The sequence below is a fragment of the Phoca vitulina genome, unplaced genomic scaffold (assembly GCF_004348235.1).
Source record: "Phoca vitulina isolate PV1807 unplaced genomic scaffold, GSC_HSeal_1.0 scaffold24, whole genome shotgun sequence".
NCBI classification, from domain to species: domain Eukaryota; kingdom Metazoa; phylum Chordata; class Mammalia; order Carnivora; family Phocidae; genus Phoca; species Phoca vitulina.
In genome coordinates, this window is record NW_022589727.1 from 21,709,764 (window position 1) to 21,734,158 (window position 24,395).

At 36.1% G+C, this 24,395-nt stretch overlaps 1 long non-coding RNA gene across 2 annotated transcripts in view; it reads left to right on the forward strand.

Moving 5' to 3' along the window:
- The window catches only part of LOC116642786, a 340,567-nt gene that overhangs the window by 146,120 nt on the left and 170,052 nt on the right, over positions 1-24,395 (forward strand). For both annotated transcript variants that reach the window (XR_004301382.1, XR_004301383.1), the window contains 3 exons: positions 6,614-6,722; positions 7,436-7,496; positions 10,287-10,386. This is a non-coding gene — a long non-coding RNA (uncharacterized LOC116642786). The remainder of the gene's footprint in view (positions 1-6,613; positions 6,723-7,435; positions 7,497-10,286; positions 10,387-24,395) is intronic.

Genomic DNA, 24,395 nt, shown 5'->3' on the forward strand with positions numbered 1-24,395 from the left:
TGTCAAATACATTGCGTTTCTACATTTAAAGCCCAGCAATACAATTACATAGTTACATGAAGAAATATGCAATTAAACTGTCTTTTATAATTACCTACTGAATTGCCTTTACTGGCACTTTTTGTTTTTCTCACGTGGATTTAAATTGCTGCTATCCTTGATTTAGTCTAAAGAATTTTCCTCAGTATTTCTTGTAAGGTGGGTTAACTAGCAACAGACTCCCTCAGGTTTTGTTTATCTGGGAATGTTTTTTCTCCTTTTCTTATGGTACTCCCATTATTTGGTGTGCTTAGTAGTGTCCTACCATTCTCTGAGACTTCATTTTACTTCATTCTTTTTCCTCTGTTTTACAGATTGCATGATTTCTATTCATCTTTATTCAAGTTTGCTGAGTCTTTCTTCTGCTGTCTCAAATCTGCTGCTCAGCAGCTCTAATAAAATTTTCATTTTTGGTTATTACACTTCTCAGCTCCATTTTTTGTCTTTATAATTTCTATTTCTTTGTTGATATTCTCTATTTGGTAAGACATTATCATCATATTTTTAAAAATTTCTTAAGTGTGGTTTCCTTTAGATCTTTATATATATTTACAATAGTTGCCTTGAAGTCCTTGTCTGTTAACTCCAACATCTGGGGTCCCCTCAAACATAATTTCCATTTCCTGCTTTTTCTCTCTTGTGTATGAGTTCCTGTTTCTTTAAATATCTGTATATCCCACATGTACCCTAAGTCAATTTTGGATACTGATCCCTTGCACCTCCCGTCTTATTGTTGTTTGTTTCTGTATTGTTTAGTGCCTTGGCTGGACTAGTTTGATGAGATCTATTTCCCCTGAAATGTGCAGTCTCTGATGTCTCCTCAGAGTGCAGAATCTTGGGTGGGCATGGACATAGTTTTCCTGACTACTAGAGATGATTGTGTGTTTAGCTAGACTCTCTTTGACTGTCCCTTTTCTCCTTTAAGCTTCTGATCTTCCTCTATTTGTATCACATCCAATTGTAGCCTCCACTAATTGCCAGATAATTGCTTTTTCCATTTTTGACAACATCTTAAGGCATTAATTATTCTATATTCTGATACAATTATAGTTAAGTCTATTGGTAGAGGTTGTTAGTAGTCTTTGAGGCTTGTTGTGACCCTCTCCTGGGAAGAACTTTTATCCTATGAAGCAGAACTGGCTGAGGGATAGAGAACTTACTTTTCACTTCCACTCCTATTTGGATCCTTCCCATGGAGATGGGGCTTTATTTGTGTATTGGTGGAGAGAAGCAGGAACTGGTGTCCTTGCCTGGCTGTGGCTATTACCCAGTATGGATCCCCTATAACCCAGTGTTGAAGAGGAAGGAAAACTGGTGATATTCATCAACCACCACGTGGTCTCTGTACTGGGAAGGTGGAGGAAATGGAAGCTTCAATTTGGCTGCAAAGCCCACTTGGGCAGCTCAGAGCTATGCAGGAAAGGGGGACTGAACTCTCCTGCCTGGTTTCATCTTAAATAGTGGGAGATGACATGGCAGAACAGGTGATACCCAGCTGCCACCAACAACTCTATGTAGGCCCTCTGCAGCATAGAGCTGTGGAAAATGGGATTTGCTGATGCACACTGGCTGCTGATACCACCAGAATGCTCTTCCATCTCAAGGAGCTGGGGAGATGGTACCTGCTCCTTGGATACTGAGCTCACTGGGCCTGCTGAAATAGTTCTCAAGGCAGAGTTGTTGGTAGATGGGTACAGTTGCTAGCTCAGATGCCACAGCATACCGCAGTTCTTAGTAAGTTTCCATTAATCTTGTTGATAAATGCTTGTCAGTTTGTTGTAAGGCCTTTGATCAATATCCAGAGACTTGGAATAATTGTTTTTGTTAATTTTGACCTGCTTATTTTTCCAAGAGAGAGGTTTCACTGAGTTACTCACAACATCATTCCAGAATTGCCTCCCACAATTAAATTATATAACCAAGTAGCAGAATTACAACAAGGAAAAGACCAAATACTTATACAAGATATTATATTTTCATTAATTTAAAAGAACCTGCCCTATTTTTAAAAAACACTTCTTATATATTGAAGAATTTTCCAATGAATTAGCCCACTTCACCTCTACTGAGGTGCAGAGAGATAGGTTGGGAAGTTGTTATCTTTCCTGTTTTACAAATGGCAGAAGTGAAAGTACTGGGAATATGTGATTTGCCTAAAGATACATAGCTAGTAACTAGCCTAAAGAAACTCCAGCAGAATGTTCTTATTTGGAACCAGTTTATTAATGTACTTAGATTACGCTTCTCATATGAGATCATGGCTGGTTATATTTGATTTTGTTTCAAGAAACACAAACTCTCCACTGGCCAATCTACTTGCACTTTAAATCCTGACTACGAATTCTATTTTTAATGTCCTCATTCATTTGGGTACTTTATCTTTTCCATTTTGAGAAAGACATCCAGAAAAAAAAAATCTCTTCTTCATACTATTTTCTTTTTTACTTTGGGAAGTGGTGGCTGGCCTCTCTCGTTGTCCTGTGAGTATTGCCTTGTTAACTAGTAGCTGAGTGTTCAAGGTGATCTTGAATCTGCACCTGCAGCAGCAGCGTTTGCAGTATATGCTGCAGCATCAGCCTTTACTACAGAGCGTGCTGGGGCTAACAGAGGCAGGAGCCCAGTCAGGATTTGCTCTGGGTCCAAGAATTACCATTTTATTTTCAATACTCAAAGGCCTAAGAATATTTTCAGTAGGCTCCTGTGACTAACATCAATTAAAAGAAGAAAAAAAAAAACTATTTCCAATCACTGTAACAATTATTTCCACTTTTGTATATTATTGTCTTATTCTCATTCATGTGCAAATTATTTTTACATTATTGAAATCTTAATTTTTGACATTTGAGAAGTGACATCACCAAGGTTGTGACATAGGTTGTTTCCAGCTTCAGTGCCCCCTCATGAGAAGCACAACTAACAACTATTCAAGAATAAGACACCACTGAGAGGATCCTAGAACATGGGTGTGAGGCTGAAGCACCCCTGCACCATAGAGACCAAGACAGGTCTGCATTAGAAGGGCAAGAGAAGTGGCTACATGTCGATTGCATTGCCCCTCCCCAGCATCATGCAGAGAGGTCCCCTTGAGCCTCTACTTCCTACAGTGGTAAAAGAGAACCCAGGGGGGACAACTAACACCTCCTCCCACCAGAATTGTGTTGCGTGTGGGAGCCCCTACTCTGATCTTGCATCACAGGGATTGCAGGGCAACCTGTGGGGTTCAACCATTGGGAAGGCGTTTGACAAAATTCAACAACTATTCGTGATAAAAACTCAACAAATTAGGCATAGAAGGAACATATCTCAACATAGTAAAGGGCACGTATGATAAGCCCAGAGCTAACATCATAATGGTGAAAGGTTGAAAGCTTCTCCTCTAAGATCAGGAACAAGACAGGGGTACTCACTCTCATCATTCCTATTTCACATAGTACTAGAAGTCCTAGGTAGAGCAATCAAGCAAGAAAAAGAAAAAAAAATCAGAATTGGAAGGGAAGAAATAAAATTGTCTCTATTTAGAGATGACAGTATTTTACATACGGGAAATCCTAAAGACTCAACTGAAAAACTGTCAGATTTAATCCATGAATTTTACAGGATACAAAATTAACATAAAATATCTGTAGTGGTTGTATATACTAACCATGAATTTTCTGAAAAAGAAATAAATTAATTCTACTTATAATAGCATCAAAAAATACTTAGGAATAAATATAACTAAGGAGGTGAAAGATCTCTACTCTGAGAACTATACGACATTGATGAAAGAAATTGAAGAAGACACAAATAAATGGAAAGACATTCTGTGTTCTTGGAGTGGAAGAATTGATGTTGTTAAGGAGTTAATACTACCAAAAGCCATCTCTACATTCAGTGCAATTCCCATCAAGTTGCCAATGGCATTTTACAGAAGCAGAAAAAATACTGCTAAAATTTATATGGAACTACAGAAGACCCCGAATAGCCAAAGAAATCCCAAGAAAGAACAAAGGAGGAGGCATCACACTTACTGATTTGAAGCTATATTATAAAGCTATAGTCATCAACACAGTATGGCCCTTGCATAAAAACAGACAAATAGACCAATGGAACAGAATCAAGAGCCCAGAAATAAACCCAAGCATATATGGATATATGGTCAATTAATATTTGCTAAGGGAGCCAAGAATACTCACTGCAAAAGATAGTCTCTTCAACGGTGCTGGAATAATTGCATATTCACATGTAGATGAATGAAACAGGACCCATATCTTATACCACTCACAAAAGTTAACTCAAAATAGATTAAATACTTAAATATAAGACCTGAAATCATGAAACTCTTAGAAGAAAGCATAGGAATGAAACTCCTTGACATCTTGGTAATGATTTTTTTGGATATGATACCAAAAGCACAAACAATAAAATAAAAAATAAATAAGTGGGACTATATCAAACTAAAAAGGCTTTGCACAGCAAAAGAAATCATTGACAAAGTGAAGAGACAACCTATAGAATGGGAAAAAAATATTTGCAAACTATATATCTGATAAGGGGTCAATATTCAAAATACATAAAGAACTCATATAACCTAATAGCAAAAACTCTCCAAATAATCCATCTAATAAAAAAATGGGCAAAAGACCTACATAGCCATTTTCCTAAAGAAGATATACAAATGGCCAACAGGAACATGAAACAATGCTGCACATTACTAGTCATTAGGTATATGAAAGTCAAAACCATGATGAGATATCACCTTACATCTGTTAGAATGGCCATCATCAAAAAGACAAGAGATAACAAATGTGATGTGGGTGTAGGAAAAAGGGAAACCTCATGCAATGTTGTTGGGAATGTAAATTGGTACAGCCACTATGAAAACTAGTATGGAGATTCCTCAGAATTTAAAAACAGCATTACCTTATGATCCAGCAATTCTACTTCTGCGAATATATCCAAAAGAGATAAAAACACTAACTTGAAAAGATATCTGCACCCCCATGTTCATAGCAGCATTATTTACAATTGCCAAGACATGGAAACAACTTAAGTGTCTATCAAAGGATGAATGGGTAAAGAAGTTGTGACACACACACACACACACACACACACACACACACACACTAGAATATTATTCAGCTATAAAAAATGAGGAAATGCTACCGTTTGTAACAACACAGATCAACCTTGAAGGCATTCTGCTAAGTGAAATCAGAGAGAAAGGCAAATCTTGTATGATCTCATTTATATGTGGAATCTAAAAAAAGAAAACAAAAACCCCCAAACTCATAGAAAAAGAGATCAGACTTGTAGTTACCAGGGGGTGGGGGGAGGAGGAAATTTGAGAAAGATGGTCCAAAGGTACAAACTTCCAGTTATAAGATAAATAAGTATTATGATATAATGTACAACAAAACCTTACTGTATGATATATAAGAAAGTGGTTAAGGGGTAAATTCTAAGAGTTCTCATCACAAAGAGAACATTTTTTTTCTTTTTGTATCTATATGAGAAGATGAATGTTAGCTGAACATATTGTAGTAATCTTTTCACAATGGATATAAAACCATCATGCTGTATGTTTTAAACTTATACAATGATGTATGTCAATTATTTTTCAAGAAAACTGGAAAAAATATTTTTAAAAACTGTATCATAACCATTTCTTTTAGATCCAGAGAATTTTCAGGCTAAGGTTAGAGATGTAAAAAACCCATTGCTCAGGATGCTTGGGTGGCTCAGTTGGTTAAGTGGCTGCCTTCGGCTCAGGTCATGATCCCAGGGTCCTGGGATCGAGTCCCGCCTCAGGCTCCTTGCTCAGCAGGGAGCCTGCTTCTCCCTCTGCCTGCCGCTCCCCCTGCTTGTGCTCTTTCTGTCTGGCAAATAAATAAAAATCTTAAACAACAAAACCCATTGCTCACCTTCTTTTAAAGAAGGAAACAGTTTTACTTACAAACTGTAAATAACATCTTAAGAAATTCCTTAGTGTAGTTGGTGAAATTTTGGGGCTGGTAGGAAAAGATCATTAATTCAATTGTTTTTTTTTTTTTTTTTTGTTATTTTTTTTAATTTTTATAGAACAGAAACAGAGTCTCAGAAAAGTTATATGACTTGCCTCGAGAGAAAAGTGGCCAGTTGTGGCATTAGATCTCAATTTTTCTGACTCCTAGGTACTTCCTTACATTTTTAACAACACACTGTATACTAACAAGCATCATCAAGAAACAGCTAAACAAGTTTTTAATCGAATGATATCTCCCCCCCCCCCCAATTGGTGTGGAGCTCAAATAATGACTTTTGGGTTTTAAACATGTGCTCTTTGAGAGCCAAACTTAGCACACCGTGAGGATAGGAAGATGATTTCTCTTTTCTGGAAGTTTCAGCTTGTCTGGGATATAAACAAAAGGGCTGCCAGGTTGCCCAAAGCACATGCTAAAGCATGCCAAGGCAGGCTTCTGATTGGCCCCAGCCTTCTGGGTCTCTGTGGGCCTCATTAATTTGATGTGCTTTGCTTCTATGACAATAGAACACTTGCCTAGTCAATTACTTGCACCTGCCTTTCTCAGCTTGTCACACTTCCTTTTTCCTTTAGGGTCTGGAAATAAGTGGGAAAGAAAAGCCTCGTTGAAAGGATACACCTCCAGATTTGTTTTCCTCTTACACCCAGTAAAATGATGTAGATTTCCCTCAAATAAGTAAAGGTGATTTTATTTATTTAAAATTTAAAGATTGTTTTTATTGCAATATATGGGAACATCAAAATTTTAAGAAGAGGCATGCTCTTTGATATAATTTTCATTTATCTCTTTCCGTGCTTTTATTGGAGGTTTTTGTTTCCACATGTTAAGGTAGGCAGTGTAGTTTTATTATGTTTAAAAGCATTAGACCAATAAATACTGCCAAGTCCAATATTTTAAAATAGCTATTGTTTGAAATAGTTTTATTCCAGACAGACATTAACATTCATATATTTCTTTTTTTTTTTAGAATGCAAATTGGTACCATTTCACTTTTCATGTGGGGAAAGGGTTAAAGTGAAAACTGGACTTCCTATTCTAATGCTATGTTACTGGAAAGTCAGAATCTCAATATTCAGTGTTTTATAAAGGGCTGGAGTATCTCTTGTATTAAAATTGAATTTGGCTCTATTTTGGTAAAAGATAATTTCACTGTGAAAAAGTAAAGAAGCTGCTGTTAACTTAGTTTTTCTGCTCACATGCTATCTATTTAAAACTTAGTGTTTCTTTTTTATCTATTTCCTTCTTTCCTGGTATTTCATAAGTTCATTTTTTTCTACCTATGTTCTTCATTTTGTTCTCCCTCATTACTTTGAATAGGTATAGTAGTTACTTTTTGAACTCCCAGCTCCCAGCAACACTTTAAAAGATTAAGATTATTTCTTTCCATTTTATAGATGAGGAACTGATCTTGAACTGATTAAGTACCATGTGCCTTATAAGGAGTAAGTGATTGAGGTGAGACTGGAACCCAAGACTGACATAAAAGCTTAATCTTCTGTCCATGGTGCTAAACTATCAATTCTAGGTCTTTCATCATCTGTCTCCATTATGTTTTTTTACCCTAACTCCTGAGCATGTGTCAGTGTCTCCTTCCTTGAGCCGATAACAGGAATTTTTTTCTGTAGATCCTACTCCTCAGGTTCATCTTTCACCTCTGTATCCACTCCTCAGTTCAGTACTTAGCTTTTGCCTCACCATTGTGGAAACCTCCTTTTATGAGAATTAAAAGTTATTTAAATGCTAAACCATATAACTTTAAAAAATGTTTTAAGGGAAGTATAAGTGCACAGGTCTTAAGTGTACAGTTTGATAAAGTTTTACATAATTATATAGTGCTTTATATAGTAATATAAAATATTTGCTGCACTCTAGAAGGCTGCTTCACATTTCCTGACAGGCTTAATCTTTTTTTTTTTTATAAATTTTTTTATTGTTATGTTAATCCCCATACATTACATCATTAGTTTTAGATATAGTGTTCCACGATTCATTGTTTGTGCATAACACCCAGTGCTCCATGCAGAACGTGCCCTCCTCAATACCCATCACCAGGCTAACCCATCCTCCCACCCCCCTCCCCTCTAGAACCCTCAGTTTGTTTTTCAGAGTCCATCGTCTCTCATGGTTCTTCTCCCCCTCCGATTTCCCCCCCTTCATTCTTCCCCTCCTGCTACATTCTTCTTCTTTTTTTCTTTCTTAACATATGTTGCATTATTTGTTTCAGAGGTACAGATCTGAGATTCAACAGTCTTGCACAATTCACAGCGCTTACCAGAACACATACCCTCCCCAGTGTCCATCACCCAGTGACCCCATCCCTCCCACCCCACCCCCCACTCCAGCACCCTCAGTTTGTTTCCTGAGATTAAGAATTCCTCATATCAGTGAGGTCATATGATACATGTCTTTCTCTGTTTGACTTATTTCGCTCAGCATAATACCCTCCAGTTCCATCCACATCGTTGCAAATGGCAAGATCTTATTCCTTTTGATGGCTGCATAATATTCCATTGTATATATACACCACATCTTCTTTATCCATTCATCTGTTGATGGACATCTTGTCTCTTTCCACAGTTTGGCTATTGTGGACGTTGCTGCTATAAACATTGGGGTGCACGTAGCCTGACAGGCTTAATCTTACCTTTACTCAGAGATAACCCCTCTTCTGATTTTCTGTCACCACAGATAAAGTTTAGTTTAATCTTAAATTTCTTTTTTTTTTTTTTTTTTTTAAAGATTTTATTTATTTATTTGACAGAGAGAGACATAGCGAGAGAGGGAACACAAGCAGGGGGAGTGGGAGAGGGAGAAGCAGGCTTCCCCACCGTGCAGGGAGCCCGATGTGGGGCTCGATCCCAGGACCCTGGGATCACGACCTGAGCCGAAGGCAGACGCTTAACGACTGAGCCACCCAGGCGCCCTAATCTTAAATTTCTTATAAATAGAATCATACAGTGGTGCCCATTTGTATCTGGTTTTGTTCACTCAATATTATGTCTACCAGGTTTTACGATGTGTTACATCTAGAAGTAGTACATTCTTTTAAGTTGCTAAGTAATATTCAAGGTATAAATAAGTCACAAATTACTTATTCATTCTACTCTTGATGGGCATATGGGTTATTTCCATTTCTTACTATTATGGGTAAAGGCACTATGAACAATCTTATACATAACTTTTGGTGGATATAAAGCAATTGTATATATCTCTTGGGTATATACAAAGGAGTAGAATTGTTGGCTCATAGACTAGGCATGTATTAAATTTTAGTAGATACTGCTAAATAGTTTTCAAATGTGATTTTACTAACCTTCACCACTACAAGCAACACATGAGGGTTTTAGCTGCTCCATATCTTTACCATCTCTTGGTATTGTCAGTCTTCTTTTAGGTGGTATTGTTTTTTTAAAATTCTATTTTCCAGATATTCCTTGCTAGTATATAGAAATATAATTGATTTTTAAAAAAATTTTATTGAAATATAATTCACATACCATACAATTTATCCATTTTAAGTGTACAATTCAGTGGCTTTTAGTGTATTCACAGAATTGTGCAACCATCACCATAATCAATTTTAGAACGTTTTCATCATCTCAAAAGGAAGTCTACACCTATTAGCCGTCAGGCCTCAGACCCCCACTTTACCATTCCATCCTCTCCAACCCTGGGAAACCACTAATCTACTTTCCATCTCTATAGATTTACCTATTCTGACGTTTTAACATAAATGGAATCATACAATGTGATCCTTTGTAACTGCCTGCTTTCACTTAGCATAATATTTTTAAGATTCATGCATGTTATAGCATGTATGAGTACTTCATCCTTTTTTTGCAAATAATATTCCATTTTATTGATATACCACATTTTATTTATTCATTCAGTTAGTTGACATTGTTACTCATTTTTTATAGCTTCATTCATTTTGAGTCCTTAGTTCTCTGATGGGTTTTTAATAAGCCATGATTTTGTAGCTTACATGGTTTAAGTTGTTCAGGTGAGGATGATAGTATTTTGTGATTTTCTTCATCCAAACCAGGAGTGAAACCCTCCCAAGGATTTTGAGATACTTTCATTTTTTTCCCCATCATAACAGTCCTTCGAAATATGAGGTGTTTCTCTGTGTATTCTATAGGTGAGGAAATGTGCATTGCTCGAAGTTCAGTGATTTGTCCAGGGCCAGAGAGTCAATGAGTACAGTTTTCACTTAAAACTTTTTTTTTTTTTTTTCCCCTCCAGTGCTTTTCCCATTCGTGATATCTTTTGGGGCCAAAAGAGAAGTAAGAATAATTTATACTTCAGAACTGAGTTGACAGAACCATTGGTGTTGGATTCTCAGGTATGGTATAACCAGGAAGGTGGGGTTTAAGGTGGTCTATCGTCAAGTAAATTGTGAATCATTCCATGAATTTTTCTGTTTAGAATATTGATTTTGATCCTAATTTTGCTGCCCCTCTCAGCAGCTGGATAAGTAGACTTCAGAGCATGTTCCATTCTGGTAAAGAGCAGCTGTTCTTGGGTACTTTCGCTCCAGAGTCTGCTCTCTGATGTGCCTCATTAGCCTGTTAGCAGCTGGCTTAGCAGAAGTTCTGAAGAACCTGCACTTCTCAGCCAAGGTTCCTGAGACCTAGAGAGAGAGACAGAGAGTGCTCAGCTACTGATACCCGAAGCACAAACTAACTCCAATTTTGAGGAATTATTTCTCAGCTCTAAAAATCAGTATAAGTGTCATGATATTCCCAAAGAGAGTGAACCTGAAATCCTCCAAATTGTATATTTTGAGACTTCTAAGGTAATAATCCTTTGTTTGCTAAAGAGCATAATTAGCAGAAATATGTGTCCTGTGCCGTCTTTGAATTTTTTAAGTGGGGTCTAATTTTCCACTTTGAGATTAATTTAAAGGAAAAAAGCTGATTTTAGAGTTAAAGGCATCATGTCACCTAAAGTCATTTTTCCATGTTTTCTCCCCTTTCTCCCATCTCCTTGCATATTTCCTTCTTTCTGGTGGCACCTGTGCAGTGTGCTTTGGCTTTAAGCATGTCTACATGACTTTGTCCCACTTGACTCCTAGACAACCCCACAGCTATATGTTAGGAGGAAACACACTCATGGGCAAGTTGTATCTTCTCCACTTTCTTTTCTCTCTCTCTCTGACGTTTCCCTCAGCCCTCATCTAGTCCTAGCTTACATGATGAAGAGGAAGGCAAGAATGTATTGGTTATAATAATATGGGACTAAAGATTCTTCTGTCTGTGCACTTAGAATGACATTTCCAAAGTGCACATAGTACAGATTTGAATAGACAGTGCCCCTGCTGGCAAGTGCCTCAAAGGCTCTTGACTGACCTAAAGAATCAAACTCCTTACTTGATACACATGATTCCTTGGGGTCTTGTGCAGCTTATTCCCGAAGTCACACACTGGGCTCCAGCGCCACTGTGTTCCTTACCCATCCTGGTCTTGCCAAGCATACTTGGGATAGCACAATTATGTCTTGGATCTCTTATCCTTTCTAATTTCTCTCCAGCATTAAATATGATGGATCATCTTTTCCTTTTGGAAACATTCTGCTTCTCTTCTGGTGCTTCTCTTAAATCACTTGTCATTTTGTCTCAATTTCAGTTTTGGACATGGTAATTTTGAAGTGCATGTGAGACAGCCAAGTGGGGGTCATAAGTAGGCATTTGGATCTGTGGTTCTGGAGCTCCTTCCCAGCCTCTTTCTCAGGCACCTCCTTCAACTGACCTTCAAATAGTGGAGCTCTTAAGCTGTGGGTCCTGGACCTTGCTCTCCTCTCTTCTTGCTCCTCTTTCGCATTCCCCTTCTCCCTTTTCTTCTATTCAGTGGTGAATTTTACTATTTAGAACAATTCCCGCACTTTCCTCTTGAGCCAGTCCTTCTGAGGCATAGACCTTTTATACTCAAGGCTGTTGGGAAATGTGTATATCTTGACCAAAATGTGAGCTCCATAGGAACAGGAACTTAACTTGTTTGTTCACTGTTGCATCTGTATTACCTAGAAAGAGAGATCAGTACTCCATAGATACTAAAAAATATTCAACTGAATAAATGTGAAAATTTTCCAATCTGTGATGTTTTGTGTCTGTGAGGACTTTTGAGGCTCCTTTAACTGAAGACCAGCAATTTTCCTTCCCCTGGTAGATGTGTGGCTGGGTGTGTGCATGATGGGTGTGCAGTGAAAAAAGAAAATAAATGCATAACCAAGCACTGGGATCACTGGTAAAGGGGGAGTTGTTTTGTGGAAGACTGCAAGAACAAGGTTGTAAATATATCATTAAATTTAATTCAGCTTATTAAATTGTTATATGGATATACCAGTTTTATCTGTCCATTCTCTGTCAATGGATATTTGGGATGTTTCTACTTTTCTGTGCTTAAGAACTTTGCTCCTGGGGCATCTGGGTGGCTCAGTCATTAAGCGTCTGCCTTTGGCTCAGGTCATGATCCCAGGGTCCTGGAATCGAGCCCCACATCGGGCTCCCTGCTCATCGGGAAGCCAGCTTCTCCCTCTCCCACACCCCCTGCTTGTGTTCCTTCTCTTGCTTTGTTTCTCTCTGTCAAATAAATAAAATCTCTAAAAAAAAAAAACAAGAACTTAGCTCCTATTCAAATTATTGATAAAGTCAAATTAATGAATTTGATGATAATGTCCTAATATCCTGGAAATGTTTTCTGAATTACTGAATGGAATTAAAGTTAGGATTTTTTTTTTTACTTTTTCCCCTTTATTATCTTTTAAAATCTGTAACATTTGCAAAAATAGTGTCTTATATTACATATGTTAGTTACAAATCATAATTGCATAAGAAACATTTATGAGTCCACTTAATCCAGAAACTAGAATAATAAAACTTTTAGCTACCTATTAATTCCCTTTCCTCTACTGTTTCCCTGCCTTCCTGCCACATGTATCATTCTGTGCCACAGAATATATATTCATTATATTATTAATTGCTTTTGAAAAAATATTTTTATTATAAATATGCATATGTCATTTATTATAAATATGCAAAAAAATATTTTTATTATAAATATGCAGTTAGCTTTACTTGTTATTCAGCTTCATAAAAATGTATCCTACTCTATATAATTTATTGAGACATGCTTTATTTATTTATGCTAAACATTATGTTTTCAAGTTGTTCTTATGTTGTTGTAGGTAGTTGTAATTCATATATTTTCATTGTTGTATGAATGTGCCACCGAATTTTGTCTGTTCTCTGTCAAAGGACATTTGTGATGTTTCTTCTTTTATGTCATTAAGAACTTTGCTCTTACACAATTTTTTAACAAAGTAGTACCTATTTTTTAATAAATAGTTTTTATTCATTTTCTAAAACACATATCTAATGCCATTATATTATTTTTCCTCAATAAGATTTTGCCAATGAAAGCTTTACCAGTGACTGTACTTTTTAAACATGTAAGGAATTAGTATTTTGAGTTACTTCCTCAGAAGTACCTTATTTTCTCTTATCCCTGGGCCTTTGCATATGCTGTTTTCTCTATCTTGAAGAATTTTGACTCTCTACCCCTGCCTCCCATTTGCCTGAGTACCTCCTATTCATCCTCAGGTTTTGTCTTAGATGTCATTTTTTTCCAGGAAGTCTTCCTAACCACCTCAGGTTGTTGTAGGTGCCTCCAATCCCTTTCACACACTCATGCACCACTCCATATTTCCTTTTCAAAACACCCATTATAGTCATATGTTTTATACATTCTGGTTTCCTTCTTCGCCTTCCCCACTAACACGGATACTTGGAATGGTAGACATTTGCCTCATTTTGTGAATTATGCCTAGAAGCCAGACCATGGCCTGGCAGGAGACAGATATTCAATAAACATTTGTTAAATAAATAAATGAAAAAATTGCAAATCTCTCACCTTCTGCTCGCCAAAATTATCGATAAAGGCACCTTATTTTGTCATGTCAAAGGACAACTATTTGTTGGTAAATGGAATATTTAATAATGTTTTCCCTTTGGACCAGGTGTTATCAATTTCAGTGCTGTCAGCTGTCAGAGATGGAGATCAGCAAGGAACTAAACAATCGGGGCTGCCACCATTCACTCCTGGTGTCCTTTGGTCCATGGAGATACATTTCATAAAGACAGCTATTGATTTCTACTATTAGACTGCCAGGAAAGCCAGCAATAATTGCTTTAGGAATTTTGTACATGAATATTTCTTCTTAATTTCCCAGGAGCAAGACCAGCTGCTCCCCCTCTCTCAACAAAAAATTAAAGAGCTGGTAGAAATTAACATACTCATAAATTTTTTTTACGAGAAGTATTATTTACTTGAGTTTGGGGTAATGAAGAATAAGAAGCAAAATACAAAAGTAAAGTTTTCAAAAGATTTTCCATTTTTTAAAATTTGATACATTTATTTATTGTAATAGGATTGCCATTGTAGTGATAATTATCACTTCTGTTTAATGGTTGGAATAATTAAGTTCTAGTCTTTTAGCAAGATTGATGATTATAATTTGATATTGTTGTGTGTATTCACTATACTGTGCATTAGATCCCTAGGACTTATTTACTACTCATTGTAAGTTTGTACGCTTAAAAAACATCTGTTTTATCCCCTAAGCCCTTTCCCTGCTGACTACCATTTTACCCTCTGTCTTAACAAGTTTGGGTTTTTTTAGATTCCATAAACAAGTGATATCATATATTACTTACCTTTCTCTCTCTGATTTTTCTCACTCAGCATAATGTGCTCCATCCATGTTGTCACAAATGGCATCATGTCTATTTTTTTCTCATGGTTGAATTATCATGTATATATCATGTTTTCCTTATCCATTCATTTGTCAGTGGACACAGGTTGTTTCCATATTTTGGCTATTGTGAATAATGCTACAGTAAACATGAGAGTGCAAATATTTCTTTGATATCCTATTTTCCTTTTCTTTGGGTCTTTACCCAGAGGTGGAATTGCTGGATCACATGGTAGATTTATTTTTAATTTTTAAAAAAGATTCTATTTATTATTTATTTGGAGAGAGTGAGAGAGATCACAGAGTGAGAGGGAAAAGCAGACTCCCTAATGAGCAGAGAGCCCAATGCAGGGCTCAATCCCAGGATCCGGAGATCATGACCTGAGCCAAAAGCAGATGCCCAATCAACTGAGCCACCTGGGTGCCCCTATTTTTAATTTTTTAAGGAAACTCCATATTGTTTTCCATAGTGGCTGAACCAATTTACATTCCAACCAATAGTGTGCAAGTTCCCTTTTCTCCACATGCTCACCAACATTTTTCTCTTGTCTTTTTGATGATACCCATTTTAACAGGTGTTCGGTGATATGTCACTGTAGTTCTGATTTACATTTTCCTGATGATTAGTGATGTTGAGGATGTTTTTGTGTACCTGTTACTATAGAAATAAATAAAGCAAAGACCAGTATAAAATTTTTTGCTTTATGGGAACATTACTATTCCTATTTTTAAAATATATAATATCTTTTCAGGGTTTAATAAATCTGCAAGCTTGTTTGTCATTCTTTATTAGCAGCTGTGGGAAGAATCCTTATCACTTCCCCAAATCCTCCTTATCTTTCATCTTTGGTTCCCCCCCCCCCACCATTTCCCATAAATATCTGGATGTTGAGCAAGAACTATTAGGGTTGTAATGGAACAGATATTTGGAAAATTATACAACTAAGAATCCATTTAGCCTAAGATGATATATGGGTGGATGTAGTATGCATATTTTTGTTATTGGACCCTATAAGAAGAGGGTTTCATTGTTCTTACTTGAATATTACAGAGTTATGTATTAGGTACATTTAAGAACTGATTCACAGGGCCAAGACTTGAGAAATATGTGGATAACAGGTAGGGTCTTTTTTATTTGTTGGGATTTACTTCCCAAATAAGAAGAAACGAATTACCATTTTATTTCCTGTCACAAAAATAAACCAAATGTCATCCATTTTGTTGACATGTAGTATTAATATGCTGGAACTGGTTCCTATCAGTTCATGAGAGGTAATTCTTCTCAATTCAGCATTCAGTGATGCCACATTTGTAACTTAAAATTGGTATGGTGGAAGTATTTATACCATGGAGATTGGCAAATGCTACAAAACAGGAGGTTTCCCCCCACTTAAAGAGCTGGTTGTTTATTATTCATCAAAGCTCCATTGCAGGTCGTAGCCAAGTTAAAAAAATGTTAATTGTGAGCACAGTATCCCTTCCTCTTAGGAAGCACCTCTGAGAAAGCTCAATGAATGTGGTTCTGGGATGGCTGTCAGTCCCTAAGCCCCTATCTCTTTAATGACACAGGTGGATTAGAGTTTTCATCTGTTCTGTGAACCTATGTTTTGGGGATGCTTTCACTGTGTCTAGAAGATGTAATTTTACTACTTATTCTTTTCTTACAATAATTTTTCATGGAATTGGAAAGATTCAGAAACTATGCTGTGGCCTCTATCATCTCTCTATAATCATCTCCCTTAATTATATTTTCAACAGATAATTCATTCAGTAAGAGTATTATACACATAAAGTTATGGAAGTTGTTTCCTTGAGTTGGGCACAGGTTGATAATAGCTGTTGGAAACATATATTGAAGTTCTCATGCTTGCAGATTCATGCCTTCGTGATTTTTCTTTTTCCAGAAACTCTGTTTTATATTTGCTGTAATATCCCTAGATAAAATTGATAATTTGAAGCTCTCCTTTATTTTGTATGTATCTGAATCTATTAGGAATAATAATTGGGGATACTAATTCTATTTTTAAAAATTTATTTATTTATTTATATTAACATATATTATTTGTTTCAGGGGACAGGTCTGTGATTCATCAGTCTTACACAATTCACAGTGCTTACCATAGTACATACCCTCCCCAATGTCCATCACCCAGCCAACCCATCCCTCTCACCCCCCTCCACTCCAGCAACCCTCAGTTTGTTTCCTGAGATTAAGAGTCTCTTATGGTTTGTCTCCCTCTCTGGCTTCATCTTATTTCATATTTCCCTCCCTTCCCCTATGATCCTCTATCATGTTTCTCAAATTCCTCATATCAGTGAGATCATATGATACTTGTCTTTCTCTGATTGACTTGTTTCACTTAGCATAATACCCTCTAGTTCTATCCACATCATTGCAAATGGCAAGATTTCATTTTTTGATGGCTGCATAATATTCCATTTTATATATATATATATATATATACCACATCTACTTTATCCATTCATCTGTTGATGGACATCTTGGCTCTTTCCATAGTTTGACTATTGTGGACATTGCTGCTATAAACATTGGGGTGCATGTGCCCCTTTGAATCACTACATTTGTATCTTTTTTTTTTTTAAAGATTTTGTTTATTTATTTATTTGACAGAGAGAGAGAAACAGCATGAGAGGGGATAGGGTCAGAGGGAGAAGCAGGCTCCCCGCTGAGCCGGGAGCCCGATGTGGGACTCGATCCCAGGACTCCGGGATCATGACCTGAGCCGAAGGCAGTCGCTTAACCAACTGAGCCACCCAGGCGCCCACTACATTTGTATCTTTGGGGTAAATACCCAGTAGTGCAATTGCTGGGTCATAGGGTAGCTCTATTTTCAACTTTTTGAGGAACCTCCATACTGTTTTCCAGAGTGGCTGCACAAGCTTGCATTCCCACCAACAGTGTAGGAGGGTTCCCCTTTCTCCCCATCCTTGCCAACATCTGTCATTTCCTGACTTGTTAATTTTAGCCATTCTGACTGGTGTGAGGTGGTATCTCATTGAGGTTTTGATTTGGATTTCCCTGATGCCGAGTGATGTTGAGCACTTTTTCATGTGTCTGTTGGCCATTTGGATGTCTTCTTTGCAGAAATGTCTGTTCATGTCTTCTGCCCATTTCTTGATTGGACTATTTGTTCTTACTAATTCCATTTTTAAGCACCTCTAGTTACTTAGTGCAATGTTTTTCCCTCTGTCAGCAAAATTTTAAATGTCTTTCCCCAAGCCATACGTCTTTGTTAAAGTTACACTGGTCATATCCCAGAATAATTCTCAGTCCTAGAATAACAAAAGAATTTAAGCAGAAAATACATATTTTATTTTGAAAATATTTCAACACAGTAAAAGTGTGATATTTCCCCTCTCATTTCGATGGCAATGGCAGGCTGCCATGGGATCTCCTTAGTTGTTTAAGGAAAATGCATTGTTTCTAGAGTCTAATGACAGACTAAGGATTTTTTTTTTCAATTTGGAAAAAATCGCTTCAGAATTTTATTCTAAAATTCATTTACTGAAGATATATTGTTTATCTTTAAAATGTATTTATATCTTTCTTTAGTCCTCTTCCTTTACTCAAAAGGCAAATTGAAATCTACAATCTTAGGCTTATACAGAAACAAGACATTTGAAGTTTTTGGTTAGTTGAAACTCCTGAAGTCTTGAAAAGTATAGTAAGTGTCTTCATTTTTACGCATTCGTGTTCTAGTAATCTACATCAAAGCAACATAGGATGAAAATTACATAGACCAAACTACTTCGATTATACTAACAAAATTATGACTATCAATTATGCAGATTTACCTATCTTAATAGTGTTCTGTTTATTGATTTTTAATCAGATATTTGAAAATGCTCCATTGTGATCATTGTGATCCTTTGTTAATACACTTAAGTGATTTCCTTTCTTAGTCCACATATTAGTGACAATTATCTTTTTAAAAATTAATTTTTTGAAAGTAGTTATATGTACTCATTTGACTCATTCAGTTTGAAGCATTTTGACAAACCCCTATATTTGCATAACCATCACCAATTCAGGATTGGTTTTCTATCCTTATGCTAATACTGTATTTTCTTGATTTCTGTATTAAAACTTGACTCCAAGTAAGGTAAAATATCCAGCTTTATTCTTGGATTCCAAAATGGCTATGCTGTTTTCTTCTTTTGAATTTCTATATTAATTTTAGAATGAGTTTGCCAAGTTTATCAATAAAGTCTGCTGGCATTTTTATTGCATTAAATTTATAGATCACTTGGGGGGGAACTGACATCACAGCAACATTGAATCTTCTAGTCCATGAATATGGTGTATCTTTCCATTATTTTAGCTTTTCTTGAATTTATTTGAACAGTGATATAATCTTCAAAGTATAGGTATTGCTCATATGTTGAGTTCATTTCTGGTTAGTATACGTGTTTTGATGATACTATAAATAATATTTTCAAAACTTTTATTTCCTAGTTACTCATTACTAGTAAATAAATAGAATTGATTTTTTATGTTGATCCTGAGTCCTGTGACTTTTCTGACTTAATTAATTGGTTATATTAGCATTTTGGTAGAGTAGGTTTTCCTATGTACACAACTAGTCTGTGAATAATGACCATTTTATTTCTTCCTTTTCAACTTATATGTCTTTTATTTCTTTCATTTTATTCTTATTTCCCCCCTTTATTGAACATGTTGGAATCTCAAGTACAATGTTGAATGACAATGGTGAGAGTGGACATCTTTGCCTTGTTTTGATTCTTGGAGAAGAGCATTCAGTCTTTCACTATTAAGCATGACCTAACCTGAAGCTTTTTATGGACGGTCTTTACCAGGCTGAAGAAGGTTTTTGTATTTATACTTTATTAGATTTTTCAAAAAACTCATAAAAGTGTTAAATTTAGTCAAATGCTTTTTCTGCATCTACTAAAAGGATTATGTGATTTTTATCTTTTCTTCTGTAAATGTGGTAAATCACATTATTTGATCTTTAAATATTAAATCAACCTTGTATTACTTATGTTAGAGCATTTCAACAGTATACTTTCATTTCCTGCTTCAAATCTTTGTTATTATTATCATACATTTTACTTACATGTTTTATAAACCTATTAAACACATCTTCATTTTATACAGTCAATTGTCTTTTAAAGAAAATGTAAAGTCCTATATATTCTCCCACTTATGATCTGTTATTTCTGGCATCCTTCATTTCTTTGTATAGATCTTAATTTTCATCTGGTATCATTTTCCTTCAACCTAAAATCTTCCTTTAGCATTTCTTATAATGAAAGTCTCCCCCTGCTTAATGAACTTTATAACTTGTGTTTCATGAAGATATATTTGCTGTACTTCTATTTTTGAAGTGTATTTTTAGTGAATATAGAATTCTAGATTGATAGTTTCCTCTATGCCTCCCAGCACTGTAAACATGTGATTCCATCATTTCCTGCTTTGTATTGTTTCTGATGAAAGTCAGTTGTAATTTATATAATTGTTCCCCTGTATATAATAAATATTATTTTTCCTTTTGGCTGATTTTAAGATTTTTCTCTTTATCACTCATTTTAAATAATTTATTTATAATGTGATTTGGTATGGTTTTCTTTGTGTTTTTCCTACTACTAGTTCATTGAGATTCCTGGATCTGTAGGTTTACATTTTTAGATCTGAAAACATATGTCTTCCTCTGAGACTCCTCTCATACATATAGACGTCTCATTTTTGTCAAAAAGATTACTATGCCTGTTCATTTTTTTTTTTAGCCCTTTCTCTTTCTGTAGTCAGATTGGAAACTTTCATTTGTCTTTTCTCCAAAGTCACTAAACTCTTACTCCATAGTCCTTGTCTGATATTTTTTTTTGTAGTTTCAAGTCTTTATTTAAATTCCAGTTAGTTAATATACGGTGTAATATTAGTTTCAGGTGTAGAATTTAGTGATTCATCAATTACATACAACACCTAGTGCTCATCACAGTAAGTGCCCTTCTTAATATCCATTACCCATTTAACCCATCACCCTGCCCACCTCCCCTTCAGCAACCCTGTTTGTTCTCTATAGTTAAGAGTCTGTTTTATGGTTTGCTTCTCTCTTTCCCCATGTTCATTTGTTTTGTTTCTTAAATTCCACATATATGTAAAATCATATGGTATTTGTCTTTCTCTGATGGATTTATTTCTCTTAGCATAATGTTCTCTAGCTCTATCCATGTCATTATAAATGGCAAGATTTCATTTTTTATGGCTGAGTAATATCCCATTGTGTGTGTATGTATACATTGCATATATATATATATAATATCCTGATATATGTGTGTGTGTGTGTATATATATAAACATCTTTTTCCATTTATCAGTAGATGTATGTTTGGGCTCTTTCCATAATTTGGCTATCGTTGATAATGCTGCTGTAAACATCACGGTGCATGTATCCCTTCGAATCAGTATTTTTGTATCCTTTAGGTAAATACCTAGTAGTACAATTTCTAGGTTGTAGGGTAGTTCTATTTTTAACTTTTTGAGGGATATCCATACTGTTTTCTAGAGTGGCTTAACTAGTTTGCATTCGCACAAACAGTGTAAGAGGGTTTTCTTTGCATCCTCGCCAACATCTGTTGTTTCCTGTGTTGTTAATTTTAGCTGTTGTGACAGGTGTAAGGTGATATCTCTTTGTGGTTTTGATTTGCATTTCCCTGATGATGAATGAAGTTGAGCATCTTTTCATGTGTCTGTTGGACATCTGTATGTCTTCTTTGGGAAAATGTCATTCATGTCTTTTGCCCATTTCTTAACTGGATTATTTGTTTTTTGGGTGTTGAGTTTGATAAGTTCTTAATAGATTTTAGATCCTAACCCTTTATCAGATTTGGATATCTTCAGAATGTTTCTTTTTTGTGTTATGTGGAAGAGTAAAGGAAGTACAATTTAAAGTTTAGTTGAGTTGGAGTGAAGAATTTATTTAAAATGGGCAACCAGTTGCATATGATACTCTAAGTGATCTCCCTTATAATTTGCTACCTATGTTTGCCTTTGCTAGAGTCCCATTGTTCCTTAACAGTTCTTTTAGATTGTTAGACTATCATGCCTCTTTTCCATTTATTGAAGGCCTCACTTGTGCTTCTCTGTATTGTTCTTCTTGCCTGATTTAAACAAGTTCAAATTTCATCTTCACTTCCCAAATTACTTGGGGTTGTCTCTAATTGTCTTAGCTCTTCATGATCTCTTCTCCTCCCCCTGGGAATCGCTACAATAGAGAACCAACCCTGAACATGGATTCACAAGACTGAAGTGTGCATCCCAACACCACCACAGCCATATGACTGTGCAGACAAATCACATAACTTTTCTGAACTTACACTCCTGTGGAATCAGAGTGAGACCACACCCTCTACTTACTCATAGACTTGACAATGTGAATTTACAAATATATTGTTCAAAGCATGTTGTTATCTTTGTACTTACTCAATTTAGTTTTTGCCATCTGTTCTTTTTCATTAGAAAATTATCTTCTGATGTGTCTGTCATACATGACTTACACATTTTCACTGACCCCATAGAATCAATTAAAAATTTTTGGGTAGAAGACACCGAGAGGGGGTGCCTGGGTGGCTTGGTCGGTTAAGCGTCTGCCTTCAGCTCAGGTCATGATCTCAGGGTCCTGGGATTGAGCCCCATGTTGGGCTCCCTGTTCAACAGGGAGCCTGCTTCTCCCTCTCCCTCTGCCCCTCTTACCTGCTCGTGCTCTCTCTCTCTCTCTCTCTCTCTCTCAAATAAATAAATAAAATCTTAAAAAAAAAAAAAAAAGAAGACGCTGAGAGGGATATCAACCTCTTGTTACTCATTTGGAACTGAGGTGTACTTGGTTCTCTTTCCAGTAGATTTCACATGTTTCTTTAAAATTAGGTCTTTAATTTTCCTTTAAATTCTTTAAGTTCTTTAAAATTAGTGTCTTTAAAATAGTTGTTTAGGATGTTTCCCAAGGGACATGTTATTCTAGATTTCAATTAGACCACCCAAAAAACTTTCTTCTGCATAATGTAGCTGCACTGCAAGATTAACTGAAACAAATAAACTAATATTTGTGTCAGAGATTTTTGAGCTATGAAGATTAAAGGCAGTTTTAGCCTAAACATCTGAACTAGGGGTAGGGTATCTCTGAGTGTGATGGACTCATAGGTAATTCACTTTTAGCTTCTCATGCTAGCCAGTGAGTATTTTTCGGATCTTAGCTCCTGCACAGAGAACAAGGATGTGGATTTTTTTTCATTCTGTGTGTATACTGAGAGCTAAGGATCTTTTATTGGATAATCAATGAGGCTAGGGACTTGCCACTGATGGGATTTCATAGTTTATTCTTTAAGTTTTCTAATATGTAGAATTATGTGAGTATATATATTTTATATATGCTATAGACTGAATGTTTGTTACTCTCCTCAAATTCATGTGTTGAAGCTATAATTCCCAGTGTGATGGTGTTTGGAGGTGGGGGCTTTGGGAAGTAATTAGAATTAGATTAGGTCATGAAGGTGCAGGCTTATGATGCGATTTGTACCCTTATAAAAAGAGGAAGAGACATGAGCTCTCTCTGCCATGCATGTGAGGATACAGCCATTTGTAAACTAGGAAGAGTGTTCTCATCAGACACCAGCTCTGCTGGCATCTTGATCTTGGACTTCCCAGCTTCCTGTGAGAAATAAATGTCTGTTGTTTAAGCCACCCAGTCTACGGTATTTTGTTATAGCAGCCTGAGCTAAGATAATATACATGTCATATTACACATACTTTGCAATATAAATATGCCATATATTAAGTAGAGGTTGAATAAATAAGTGAACTTTCATAATATACCTGCCTCCCCTCCACAGCATTTTCTTATCCTCATTCACTCAAATCAAATCTAAATTCCAAAAAGTAAAGCAAGACTTACTTTGTTCTGTTCCACTGCTCTTTTGGACTGTTCTTTGCAGCTGGGTACCTGCTTTTGAAAACTGGCACTTCACATCATTGCATTTTATTCTCTGTAGTCACACTTTTGAATAGGAAAAAAAAAAACAAACTTCCCTTGGTATCCTGAGATTTTTTTTTTAGGTAGAAAAGAGTAACAGAGAGTGAGTCTGTTTTGATGACTGTGGGGAATTGGTTGGAGGGATAACTGTAACACTTTAAGGTGTCACTCCATGGGGACTTGATAGTGATGTATGGTTTTGCCAACAGTTTTAGTAGCATCGGTTAGGATTTTGCTGGTGATTGTGGGAATTGTGCACTGGTGCATTCAAAAAAGAGCAATGTAAAAACAGCTTTACTGTAACACTGGTGGAGCCCCCAGACCTTTTCCTTTGTACAATTTTGTATTCTTCCTCCTCCAATAATGATTCTTCTTTAATGCCCAGAAAATAGAATTAAAATGTTCTCCTCATCTCCCTCTCAGTTTTTAAGTTTTTTTTTTTTTTTAATATTTTTATTGTTATGTTAATCCCCATACATTACATCATTAGTTTTAGATATAGTGTTCCATGATTCATTGTTTGTGCATAACACCCAGTGCTCCATGCAGAACGTGCCCTCCTCAATACCCATCACCAGGCTAACCCATCCTCCCA